The sequence below is a fragment of the Cupressus sempervirens genome, chromosome 4 (assembly GCF_028749045.1).
Source record: "Cupressus sempervirens isolate cs-2001-9-10 chromosome 4, ASM2874904v1, whole genome shotgun sequence".
NCBI classification, from domain to species: domain Eukaryota; kingdom Viridiplantae; phylum Streptophyta; class Pinopsida; order Cupressales; family Cupressaceae; genus Cupressus; species Cupressus sempervirens.
This window is the reverse complement of record NC_143121.1, coordinates 408,748,662-408,762,713: the sequence shown is the minus strand read 5'-3', so window position 1 is coordinate 408,762,713 and position 14,052 is coordinate 408,748,662.

The window sequence follows — 14,052 nt, the reverse complement described above, 5'->3', positions numbered from 1 at the left end:
AAGCTTATGGAAGGCTCAGATTGCATGAGAGGAGAGCACATGGATTGTGCTTCCTTATAGCCAATCAAGGAGTGACACATGTCACATGGTGAGAGGATGGAGGAAAGGGCAAGGATGAGTCAACAAAGGAGGCTCAAGAGATAAAATCTTCATAAAGACCCTCATAATGACTTGTAAGAGCAATAAAAGGGCTTGTAAGAGTCATTTATGACCTAGTGGACTTCATAAAGTTTTATGGTTCAGATATTTTGAGGGTGATGAGAGCAAATTCGACTTGGACTTGATTAGAAATGTTTTAAGCTTGTTTAGGCTTGTGCAAATGATTAGAGGATGGATTAGGATGGTTTAGGATTAGCTTAAGGATAGGCAAGTGGATGGCATTTAATGAGGGTGGGTGAAGGAAGAGATATTTGTTAACTTTGGCTTGGGTTAGTAAGTTTTAACCCATGTTTAGGGAATGTGACAAGGTTAGGAGGGGATTAGGATTAGGTTTAAAGACATCTTCTAGAAGAGTCTAGATTTTGGATGAGGATAAAGACTTTCTAGAATAGTCTAGAATTTCCTAGGATGAGGATAAATTAGATTTTTAGGAAATAAATAAAGTTTTATTTATTTCAAGGGTTTGGGTTGAGGAGATATTTATTAAAACTTTTTTAATAAACATGAGGATTAATATTTAATTTTAATTAAATATTTTGAGTTGGGGTTAGGGGTAGGAAATGATGAGATTAGCCTTTAATCGAAATTAAAGAAGGATTAGAAGATTTTGGAAGAGGTTATTGGTCATAAGGAAATTGGCCAATTTTTGGGCAAAAAATAAATTTTTTATTTATTTTAGGATTTTTGGTCAATTTATTAATTAAATAATTAATAAATAAGGAAATAATGTTTAAATAAGATTTAAACATTTTTGGGAGGGATTCCTTAATTAAATATTTTTAATTAAGATAAAGGGATTTAATGGCATAAAAATTAATTAATTAATTAAATAATTAATTAATTAATAAATGATGATGTCATCAGGACTTTTTCAGAAAATAAAAATACTTTATTTTTTAAAGGTTTTTAGGTGTCTACATTTTGCCCCTCTTTGATGTGATGCCGCAAGTGGCATGGCATCAAAGATAAGAAAATAAGATGCCCAAGGCTAGAGCAGAAGAGGAGAGAATGGACTGTGAGATGCCCCCCTCAAGAAGGCAGCGGGGAGAGAAAGCAAGGCTCGGTGGCTTCTTGAAAAACACAAGAATCTGGGATGAGCAAGGAGACTCAGATTGGCAAAGAGAAGGGGCTGAATTAGCTCAAACTCTCACTATGGGAGAATGATAAAGGAGAATCAGATGCACAAGAGGAAGCAAGCTTAAGACCTTAGGGAAGGTGGAGGATGAAGGAGCAGAGCGCTATAAAAAGGAATCCAGGATAGGGAGATGGATGAGGGGATTATAAAGCTGATGGAACAGGATTTCAAAGAGTTAGATTGGCGGAAGATGGGTTTCGGAGATCCCTAGGACTAGGATTGTGGATCTCGAAAGATGAGGCTTGGTGGGTTGATTTGGATTGGTGGATCCCTAAGACTAGGATTGTGGATCCCGAAAGCTAAGAGTGATGAGTGATTCAAAGAGATACTGATGCATCAGCTAGGGTAGGAGAGACAGATGCTGGATATGGGTGGGGGATAATGGAGATGAAGGAAAACCATTGAAGCTTTTTGAGCGGGGGGATACTTCAAAGAGAAGTACCACCATGTAGTTGAGCACTAGATTTGCTATAGGACTATTGGTTAATTGCCAAGGTTACCAAGAACATCAAGGCCTTTTCACCAACCGTCCAAAGGACTAACAAACTAACTCAAAACAAACACACAAGGATTGCCCCAGCATCACACATGAATCCTAGAGGAAGCAGCGTGGAAACGACACTGGAGAACCCACAAGCAGAAAAGAAAAACAAACGAAAGACCTGATCAAGACCTTACACTCTAATTGCCCCATTCGCAGCATACCATGATATGGAAGATCGTGGCAACCTTGAGGAGGGAACAAGGAGATTGCTTGGAAAAGATACTTCAAGACCCAAAAGGGAAGATCCCAAATCAAAAGAAAGTGAAAATCCAAAAGAGAGCCGTTTGCCAACGAGATGGGTAGGACAAGGCACTAACGGACCAAGATCAGACATGAGGAAAGCTATATCCTGCAAGGACCTATTGGAGAGCACCGAAGCTAGTGGATTTGGATGAGTGATGCATCTGGCAAGCTGAACTAAGAAAGATAACACTTTGGTGACAGGAAATCTAGCTAAAGGATGCATTGGAATAGCTAACCAAGATGTGTGATGGGTGCAAGATGCAGATCAAGGACAAACTGACATGAACGCTGGATAGATACAATGGTACTAAGTTAAAGAGGATGTACAAGCTGATGGACCAAGATATGTTACAAATGTACAAGTTTGTTCATGTTTTGGTTTTTGTGAGATGGAAATGTTTGTGAAGGATGGGATGTCTATAATAGGTGATAGGTGGATAGGTAGATGGTTTGCAAAAAGCTTAAGGAAAATGGAATTTTGTGTGTGCACGTGATAGTATACAAGCTAGGATACAGGATTATTTATAGGCTAGAATATGGTACAAACCTTGGACAAGATTTGGATAGACAAGGTATGGTACAAGATTTACAAGGTATAATACAAGCTTTGGTACAAGATTTACAAGCTGTACAGGAGGTATTTACAAGCTTCATCAGATTTTGGATATTTGGTTGGAACACCAAGGGAACAAGCAAGTGTGTCTTATGGGATGGTGGGTAAATGGATGAGGGATAGGATAGTGATAGATAATAGATTAGTCTTTAGTACACAAGGCGCCTGAATTACCAGGTTTTCACCAAGGTACCTATCCAAGGTGCTTGAATTGCCAAGTTTTCACCATTGGACGCTTATTTCTCTTTACTATTTTTTTCTTTTGTATTTTTCAAAAGCTAGGTATACCAAGGATCTTCAAGCATAGAACTTCTTGAGATGAATGATGTTAGTAGGATCATTCAAGAGTTCTCCTTCTGGTGTAGATAGCTGATAAGCTCCAGAGCCAAAGGAAGCAGTGACAACATAAGGACCAAGCCATGTAGGTTCAAACTTGCCTTTCTTTTCTCGATCTACTTGGACTTTCATGTTTTCTTTGAGGACCATGTCACCTGGCTGAAAGTGTCGTGGAAGCACCTTCTTGTTGAAATTTCTTTTGAGACGAGTTTGATAGACTGTGAGATGATCATAGGCTTGTTGCCGCTTCTCGTCTAAGAGATCTAGCTGGGTGAGTCGAGCTACTCTATATTCTTCATCTGATATTTGCCCTTGCAAAGATATGCGCAAGGAGGGAAGTTCAACCTCTATAGGTAGTACCGCTTCGGCACCATAGACTAGGGAGTATGGAGTTGTGCCTGTGGATGTACGGAAGGAAGTTCGATAGGCCCATAAGGCTGGATTTATTTGTAGGTGCCAATCACGGCCGGAATCATTGACAACTTTCTTTAGAATTTTGAGGAGGGTTTTGTTAGTTGCCTCTGCCTGGCCATTACCTTGTGGGAAATATGGGCTAGAAAAGCGGTGATGGATGCGGAGGGAAGTGCATAATTCTTCCATGTTGAGATTTTCAAAGTTACCTCCGTGGTCGGTGAAGATGGTGGATGGGATGCCGAAGCGGCAAACAATGTGGTACAAGATGAACTTGGAGACCTGAACTCCTGTAGCTGAGACTAGGGGGACTGCTTCCACCCATTTAGTGAAATAGTCTGTAGCTGTTATTATCCATTTATGTCCATCAGATGAGAGGGGTGTGATAGTTCCAACTAGGTCAAGGCCCCAACAAGCGAAAGGCCAAGGTGGTGCAATAGGCTGTAGATCCTGTGCCGGAGCGTGCACAAGATTTGCATGCTGCTGACATGGGAGACACTTTCTAACAAAGTCACAGGAGTCTTCTTCAATGGTAGGCCAATAGTAGCCTGCTCTAAGGATTTGTCGCGCTAGGACAATACCACTCGTGTGGGCACCGCAAAGTCCAGAGTGTACTTCCTTTAACACCATCGCGGCCTCATTTTGGTCTAAACATCGAGAGAGAGTATCGTGATAACCCCGACGATATAGGGTATTGGCTATGATAACATAGCGGGATGATTTTTGGATGAGGTTCTGGCATTGGGTATGTGTGAGGTGAGGGGATATGATACCATCGTTAAGGTAAGCATGAATCTCATGGTACCAAGGGGATTGGGGACCAACCAAGATACAAACACGGTTTGAATCCTCATTCGCATAGGCGGGTGTGAGGAGCTGCTCCACTAAAAACTCATATTGTGTAGCTGCTTGGGGAATTTCCAAGAGCGAGCCTATAGTAGCCATAGCATCTGCTGCTTTGTTCTGTATTCGAGGCACTTGTGTAAATTGAAGCTTTGTAAATTGTTGGGTTAGCTGATCAACTAGCTCTTTGTAGGGTAATAGCTTTTCATCTTTGATTTGATATTCATTTAGGGCTTGCTTGATGATGAGCTGAGAATCGCCAAAGATTTGTAGCTCAACAATGTTCCATTCTACAGCTATCTTTAATCCTGCTATGAGGGCCTCATATTCAGCTATATTGTTGGTGCTAGCGAATTGTAGCTTGAAGGCTTTTGGAATGTAATCTCCTTGAGGTGTGACCAACAATATTCCTGCCCCTGATCCATGAGATGTGTATGAGCCATCAAAATAAAGTTTCCATGGGGGTTGTTCTTCAATTAGACAGATATGCTCATCTGGAAATTCTGTGATCAATGGATAAACATCTATTAGAGGTGCATCAGCTAGGTGATCTGCTATAGCTTGCCCTTTGATTGCCTTTCTATCCACATACTGGATGTCAAATTCACTAAGGAGCATAACCCATTTGGCCAAACGGCCTGTAAGTGCTGTTCTAGAGAGCATATACTTGAGAGGGTCAATCTTGGAGACTAGTTGGATGGTATGACTTAGCATGTAATGGCGAAGTTTTTGAGTTGAGAAAACAACTGCCAAACAAGCTTTTTCCATAGGAGTGTAATTGAGTTCATAACCAACTAGGGTTCTACTGATGTAGTAGATGGCTCTTTCTCTGTTGTAGTCATCAAGCTGTGCTAGAAGTGCCCCTAGAGCAGTAGGTGTTGCTGATATGTACAAAATCAGGGGACGACCAGGAACTGGTGGAACCAAGATAGGGGGATTGATGAGATATTGCTTGAGATGGTCAAAGCTGCGCTAACATAAAGGATCCCACTTGAAGTTCTCATCCTTCTTCAGTAAATGTGAAAATGGTGTACACTTATCTGCAAGCTGGGAGATGAAACGCTGAACAGATTGGAGCTTTCCTTGAAGAGAGCAAAGCTGTCGCAGTGTCTGGGGAGGAGGCATGTCTAAGATAGCCTTGACCTTCTTGGGGTCGATCTCTATACCTCGTTTAGAAACTATGAAACCTAGAAGCTTGCCAGATGTGACCCCAAAGACACATTTCTTGGGATTCAGCATGAGATGATATTTGGCTAACCTATCAAAGACTTTCTCCAGGTCAGCAAGATGATCCATGAAGGTATGAGACTTGACCAAGATATCATCCACATAATCCTCCAAAATGCTATGGATGAGATCATGAAAAATGGCTGTCATAGCTCTTTGATAGGTAGCCCCAGCATTCTTTAGGCCAAAAGGCATCATGTTGTAGCAAAAAGTTCCCCAAGGGGTAGTGAATGCTGTCTTATGCTGATCCTCTTCTGCAATCTTGATTTGATTATACCCAGAAAATCCATCCATGAGGGACAAAATTTCATGTCCAGCTGTAAGATCTACAATCATATCTATGTTGGGCAAGGGAAAATCATCTTTTGGACAAGCTTTGTTAAGATCTCTAAAATCAGTGTAGATTCTGATGTCACCGGAAGGTTTAGTGACAGGGACCATGTTGGAGATCCACTCTGAGTAGTCGATAGTTCGAATAACCTTAGCAGCTAGCATTCTTTCTAATTCAGCTTTGACCAATAATGCCACCTTGGGGTGCATTTTTCTAAGCTTTTGTCTGACGGGCTTGATCTTTGGATCAACTGCAAGATGATGAACTACAAGCTTTGGATCAAGTCCTGGCATGTCCTGATATGACCATGCAAATCGGCCAATATTCTCTCTTAAGACCTCAAAGAGGAGGTCAGCTTGGTCTTGTGATAGGGACGCAGCAATGTGAACAAGTCTGGGGATCTCTGAAGAACCAATGTTGACTTCTTGAGTATCCTCAATTAGAATAGAAGACACCTCTGGTCGATTATCTTGAGGAGGCAATGCTAAATCCTCATGTTCTTCTTGTGGCTCTAGATTTTCTTGCTGAGGGGTTCTCTTCATTGCCTTAGCTAGTCTCAGATTCACCTTAGTTCCAATTTTGGGTGTATCGGAACTAGGTTGGGGATTTTCTCCAAAATACCCCTTGGGATCTAGCTTGTAGATATAGGCAGAATCTGGCTTTGTTTTCTTGTGAGGAGTTTCAGCTCCCATGAATCTTAGAAGTGCCTCCTCTGATGTGAACTCATCGATGTGTATGACACTTGGTTGGTCCCAATCTATGAGTTGTGGATGGGCGAGTGGTAGGTCAATGAGGTGGATGGATAGTTCTTGGAGAACAGAGTCTCCGAGGGAGATTTGGTCTAGGATATCGTCGTACGCTCTCTTTTCAACTTCCTCAGGAATGTCTTCGATTTCGACAAGGTTGCGGTGAATGTTTGAAAAAGCGTGACCGTTCTCATTGGTGCCCCCAGTTGTGGATATGCCAAAGCCAAGACCTAACTTCGATTCCCACTTATGTGCATCGATGGGGCACTGCATGCCTCTTTCTTCTGGTCCTAGACCACCACCTTGATAGTTCCATTTGTCAGTGATGAGCTTATGTTCTTGGGGATACTTTTGGCTGAAGTGATCAAGGCGTGCTTGATTTCTTTGAGGTGCATCCTTATATAACCATTTGTTGATATCTGGAGTGAGCTCCTCATGAAGAGGGATTTTTGAGGATACAAAGGTTGTTGGGCCAAACTGTTTGTATCGAGGAGGTGGAACCTCCTTAGCTTTGTGATATGTCGGTCGTCCATGGGCATGTGGATCAAGTGGGAGTGCCCCGACAACAAATGCATCTGATAGACTATACTCTCCACAACCTTTGTTATTGATCTTCACGGTAGACAGGGTAGAGGCGAGGATGGTTTCTGGGTCATTATAAGTGTGGGATGAGCTGGCGATGGATGTGCCAATATCAATTCCAGGGCAATGGTTTGTATATGAAGCTTCAACCGCATTGCAGTAAGCAAAAGGTTCTGGATCAGCATGGATGGTTACCTCAGTGCCTTGATGCGGAAATTTGATGCACTGATGGTAAGTGGATAGAACGGCTTTCATGGCATGAATCCATGGGCGACCAAGGAGGATGTTAAATGGTAGGTTTAGATCAATAACATGGCAGAGTGTCTCTTGGATGACTGGCCCAACCTTGATTGGCAGCAAAATAGTTCCTTCTGTGGTTCTTTCCAAGTTGTCATAAGCTTTGATGGTGATAACCTCACTGATGATATCTGCCTCAGTATACCCAGCTTGTTTTATGAATTTTAGGGTACAAATATTCAAGGCTGATCCATTATCTATCATTACTCTTTTTACAGCAAAGTTGGATACCATGATGGCTATGCGAAGCGGAAGGGTGTGATCTGGCTCGACCACGGGTATGTCGGTGGGTTTGAACGATAGGGCACATGAGGATGAGAGGTGTCCAACAATATTACGAAAACCAGTAGCATTGATATCAAAAGGGACACGAGATTCTATGAGAGCACTATCAAGGATGTTCTTGTACACAAGACTAGTGCGAAGAAGGTCTAAAATGGAGATTTGGGCTGGCATGTTCCCAAGGTGTTCCAAGATATTGTACTGGCTTTTTGATGGAGCTGATGGTGTTGGTGTAACAGGTGGGCCTGCGATGTTAAATCGCGCTCTTCGAGTGGTGACTGCACACTCATTGTTTGGTCCTTGGATATTGATAACATTGACGGAAGGCTCTTTCTCGGATATACAACCTATAAGGCTACCATAGTCTATATAGGATGAAGTGTGGTCATTGTTCTTCCCATGCTGTTGGTTTGGCTGACGGTTGTTGGTGTTGTTGTTGTTGGTTTGGATAGGTGCTTTTCCAGGATTTTGGTTGTGGTGTGGAGGAAAAGCATTTTGATAGATCTGTAAGCCTGCATTGGGAGAGGTTTGGGCACCAACAGTGATTTCCTTCCGATCAATGAGGTCCTGCACATAGTCTTTTAGTTTCATGCATCTGAGGGTAGTGTGACCTTTTACCCTATGAAATTTGCAGTACTCATTATCTTTGTACCATGCAGCTTTGGATTGGCTTGGGTCAATTTGCTGGGTAGGAGGAAATTTGATGAGGTTTTCTTTGACTAATTTCTCAAAAATGACATCCAATGGTTCACCAAGGGGTGTATAGTTTCTAGGTGTAGGTTGGAATCTAGGCTTTTGTCCTGCAGCTACATTGATGGCATTAGCTTGATTGCTAGACCCTTGGAAGTTGGGTCTTGGATTGTGGTTTTGATAGCTTTGGTTATTCTGTTGTTGGTAGTTGATAGCTTGTTGATTTTTTGGTTGATATGGTGGGTTGGACTGGTTGTGAGAAGGACCAACAATATTCACATGTCTGGTGTCAGTGACGCCATCTGTTGCAACGTGCTTGTTTTTGTTCCAATACCTAGACTTGTCATTAGAATGTGATTGATTTTGGTTGGCTTCCTTGTAAAGCTTGACCACACCATCTTTAATGAGTCCTTGCTCAAGGATCATTCCTTTCTCTTTGATATCTTTGTAGGTTTGCAAACAGTTCATGGTCATGTGGTGAGCCAAGCTAGGATGGGCATTATCAATAAACATTTTCACAACATGGCGTTCTGGCAAGGTGCAGGATATGCGGGTGGTAAGGGTTTGCCATCTTTGCAGGTATTCGGCAAGGCTTTCTCCACCTTTTTGCTTGGTGTGGACAAGATCAACTATTGATAGCTCTGTTTCAACAAGATGGGCATATTGGGCTACAAATGCCTCAGATAATTCAGCAAAGTTTTTAATTGTGCCATAGGGGATTCTATAAAACCATTCAAGAGCTGGTCCAGCTAAGCTTTTGGGAAAAAGGCGCAAGAGGAAGACATCATTGTATGCTACGTCCTGGCAGTGCATGTAAAATTCTTTGATATGTGTGACAGGGTCTCCTTTTCCTCTGAATTTGTCAAATTTGGGTACCTCAAAGTGTTTGGGAAATGGTGTCATGGTAATGGCTCTATCAAATGGGTAAGGACACACATTCTCAAACTTGAATGTCTTCGGATCATTCCCTTCTTGGATGGCTTTTAGAGCTATCTTCATTTGCTCCCATTCTGAATTGATAGGTGATGGCTGGGGTGCCCCCAATGTAGGAGTGCCTTGAGGTAGGTATGTGCTGGATGGGGCCACTGAATATGGATGGATATAAGGGATTTGCTGATAGGGATTGTACATTGTTTGGGCAGTTGCATGATGGATGACAGGTTGCTGAGGGGGAGGTGGCGCATATTGCTGCATGTGCTGCGAGGCTTGCTGTTGATATGGGATTTGAGGTTGGGATTGAGGAACATAAGCTGGCTGTGGGATAAATGGATTGCTTTGAGGAGGTAAGGTATAAGATGGTTGAGAGGCTTGGGGAAAGGATCGGGGGGCTTGTGGGGTTTGACCAATATATGTGGGTTGTGCCCCCATTTGGGATGGTATCTGCAAATAATTGGTGGTTGGTTGGGGTGGTGGATTACCTCCTAGAAGTGGCATTGAAAAGTAGTTGGTAATTGGAGGTAATGGATTAGTTGGTGGTGGAGGTGGTGGGAATTGAAAGCTTGGGAATGGAACTGATGGGGTTTGATAGCTTTGTGGTTGGATTTGGAAGCTTGGTAGAGTGGTGGCAGGGGCTGGGATCACTTGGGAGCTTGGTAGAAAATTGGTAGTAGCTTGTGAGATTTGATAGCTTTGTGGAGTGAGGGTAGTAGCTTGTAGATTTGTGGCTAATGGTATTGAGCTCCCAAGACCTAATGGAAATGATGGGATTGTGCTTTGGGCTACAGTGAACAAGCTGGGGGTGATGAAAGGTTGATTACTTGGCCCCATGGGTGGCATCCCTGTTGTATATTGCTGAGGTTGGCCAAAGATGCTAGCACTAATTTGGGAGATGGGTGGATTTGGAAGGCTGGGTTGGGGAGTAGCAGCAGCAATAGTGAAGGGGGTGAACGGTGAGCTGTTTTGGGTAAAGGGGGTTTGGAGCGGAGAGGTATGAACCAAGGATGGAGTGGTGGTGGCTGGGTTGCCTTGCGGCATGGAGATTTCAACTTGGGTGGATGATGGTATGTTTGGGTCTGTTGGATCATATGGATTGGCTGGAGGCTCTTCTTTTGGCATATATTGAGGATAATTTGGATCATAAGAGCCTATGGGTGGTGGTAGCTGCCCAAACAATGGGTGAGATGGATCTGATAATGGAGGGGGTCTTCCAAAGTCAAAGGTTCCTACATTTTCCCTTCGAAAATTAGCCATGATTGTCTCTTTGTTCTTGTCTATAATGGCATTTACCAATACTGCATTTCCTGGTTGGTTCATGAAAGCTTCAATGTCAGTACATGATGGCATAGCTTTCTCTGGGCTGAAGGATGGCTGAGTGCTCAAGGGGGGTGAGGTTGTTCGATCCAAATGATAGGGCTCCATTGTTTCTTTCTTCTTGGCTAAGCGAGTGACGGGTGGCATGAAAAATGCTCCTAGGGATGAGATGCAATAATGCTGATGGATGCAAAAGCGGGAAGGCTTCTCTATGCAAATGATTTCCTAGGTTAAGGCAAAGCTATATGAAAAAACCTAAGGAGGATTGGGTTGGAGATTCAAACTTCAAAGATACGTTGCCAAAGCACGAAAGGTCTGCTTTCCTATGTGCAAGCTCGGTGGTGATTGTGTCAACTTAAGGATAGACTGATGATCCTTTAGGAAGAACACGAGATTGACCACTTGTGGATCCCAACCTTTAGCTCAAGGTGATGAGGGATAACAAGTGACAAAGCTGGATTACCCTAGACAAAGCTCTGTCAAAGGGATAACCTTGGTGAGATTGATGGATTTGGAAGATTTTTAGGAGTGGCAAACTTTTGGCAAAAGTGACAACAATTTTTAAGGCTTGGATGTGAGGTTTTGATTGCTGGCTAGATGGTTTGATTCTAAATGATATGGATGAGCTAATAATGCTTAAGGGGATAACCTAAGATGGCTGGCTTTTCTACAAAAATGACTCTAAAGTGAAGCTTATCCAAGAAGATGTGGAGAAACAAGGGTGTCTAATCATAGAAATCATGCCTAGTTGGTAAGGAATAAGCAGGATTAACTCCTGGATGTTGGCTAAATTTGATGGTGCGCTCTAACCAGGCCTCTTGATGTGCTTCGTCGGTAGCTTTTGCCTCTACTTTGTGGAGTTTGGCAATTCGTGGGCTTGGTGTTATTTCTTTTCTCTTGGCTGAAAGTTCTTGGTATGCTAGAGATGGTTTGAGTTTAACTTTGTGGAACTTCTGTTTGGGTTTGGGTTGCTCTGACATCAATTTCTGAATCTGCTTGGCTTTGAGAGATCTTGGTTGTTTTACCTCAACTCATTCAACTTCTGGAATAGGCAGTGACTACGCTAAGTATGCCCTAAGCTAGGATTGACCAAGTTTGGCAAATATTTATTCAACAAATAAAAGATCAAGCAATAGATAGAAACAACCAGATAGAAGTTTTTGATTCTCAGAAAGTGATACTTGCGCCAAGGAGTGTGTATGTTCTACAAATGTTTCGATTAGTCACCTCAAACACATTAACATCCTAGATGGTTGTCTACAGGGTTGACAGTTGGCTTAGCTAAGGAGTCCTCGATATACCCAAGGTACGTGAGGCCCAAATCCGTAGATGAGACCAAAAAGATGTCACACAGCCGAGAGGAGCGGTAACCCACTTCTCCTCTTTCACTTCTCAAGGGTATAAAGTTCCTTGAGGCTTAGCCCGAGTGACAAAATCTTGACCCCAAGAGAGGTGTCTTTCGATTCACCTTCCGATTCTTATACTCCGCCAGAACGCTGGAGTTGAGGTCGTCCAAGGGGTGATGAAATCCCCAAGCAGGCCTCCTAAAAGGAAACAAGGTTTTGGATCCTAATCTTATGCACCCAAGATGGCCTCGAAAGACGACAAGGGGAGAGAAGACTTGGATGACCTTGGGCTAAAAAACACACTTGTTTTTTTACCAACTGATGCTTAAGTTTTCTGATCTAGACTTTGCAAGCACTCATGTTTAAGATACAATGTTTATTCCAACTTGAAGCGCCAAAAAAAGTAAATCGATCGAAGAATGAAAACAATAAGAAGAGTTAGGGTCAACAAAAGCAAACTCGCGCGCCCAGAGGCCCTCCACGTCAAGTATCGATTAATTTTCTTTAAGGCATTCAAGATTGAGTGTGAGTTTGTTTTAAGCCCAAAACAAAAGTGTGTGAGATTCGATTTCAAGCGCGCGCCCGGAGGCTCTCCACGTCAGTTTTTGTTCAATTTTAGTGCCCAAACTTGAAGTGTGATCGATTTAATCTAGAGTTTTGATCATTTAAGAATTTTGATAAAGTTAAAGCAAACATTCAAAGACCAAGTGAGTGAGTTAGATTGTGGAACATTTAACACCTTTTTCAAGTAGACCCATCCCCATAAATGGCGCTGAGATTGCAACCAATGGTTAATATTTGATGGGTGATTAGAAAAGAGGTGAGTCCAAGGAACTACTCAAATTGATTTTTGCAAATTTGTATTTTAACTTAACAAGGTTTCTTAAATGTCCAAAAATCAAACTTTACCTAGATTGCAAAAAGAGATTTGTTTTGTTCAATTTTTAGAAGCTCCAAATGAAGTGTTTGATATTGCAATGGTTAATTGATCCTTAGAATTCAAGATTGGATTTGTTGTTTTAATCATGCATTCAAGAAAAATTTGATTTTAATCCATGGCATTCAAGAGTGATTTTAGCAACATGCATTCAAAGACAAGTGGTTAAACATTCAAGTGTTTTCTTTTGAGCATTCAAGATTGAGATTTTGTGTGTTGTTTTAAGAACTTTGAAGTGCTTTGTTTTAACCTTAGATCATTCAAGATTTTGTTTTGGACTCAAAAGTGAAAATGACTCTTTGGACTTTGGTTTTCATTCAAAATTTTGTGTTCTAGTTTGCATGTTTTAAGCCCAAAAATGATATTCCTAGATTGTTTTGATGCATGAAAATCCTAAGAAACATTCAAGATTTTGCAATAAGACATTTGTTTGGAACAAATAACAAAGCTTTTAGGACAATTTTTGGCAACCATTTAGGACTCTTAGTTTTCATGAAATTTTTTAAAAGAACTTTAGTGTGCACTTAGTGTTGATTTTGAACCTTTTGAAATAGAAACTTGAAGTTCTTTTTAAATTCCCAAAAATGAAGTGTTCCTAATTTTGCATGAATGCATCTAAAACCTTGATGTTGCAAGGATGCAAATGATTAGATTGGTTTAGTTTCCCTTGTTAAAAGATTTTTTCTTTTTTGCAAATTGTTAGTTTTTCAATGGATTTAAGTATGATTTGGGGGTTCATTTTAAGCACTAAAAAGAAGTGTGTATGATTTTGCTTCCTTAACAAAAAAAAGGCCAAGATCTCCCACAAGAAGAAGAAGAAGAAGTAGATGGAATAAGAAGAATATAGACAAGAAGAGAAAGAATAATCCCAAGTTCTTTCTCCACCTATAAGCTTGAAAAATCTGCAAACACTATGAGATTGACTATGAGTTCCTTTGTCTTCTTCATGCTCATGTAGACCTACAAAACCAATTTATACAATCCTACCAATCACAAAAACAAGAAAAATTAGCCAAAATCAGCAAATGACATACAAAACTTGACTAAAAAAGCTAATGAAGATGACCCATGCGGGGTCCC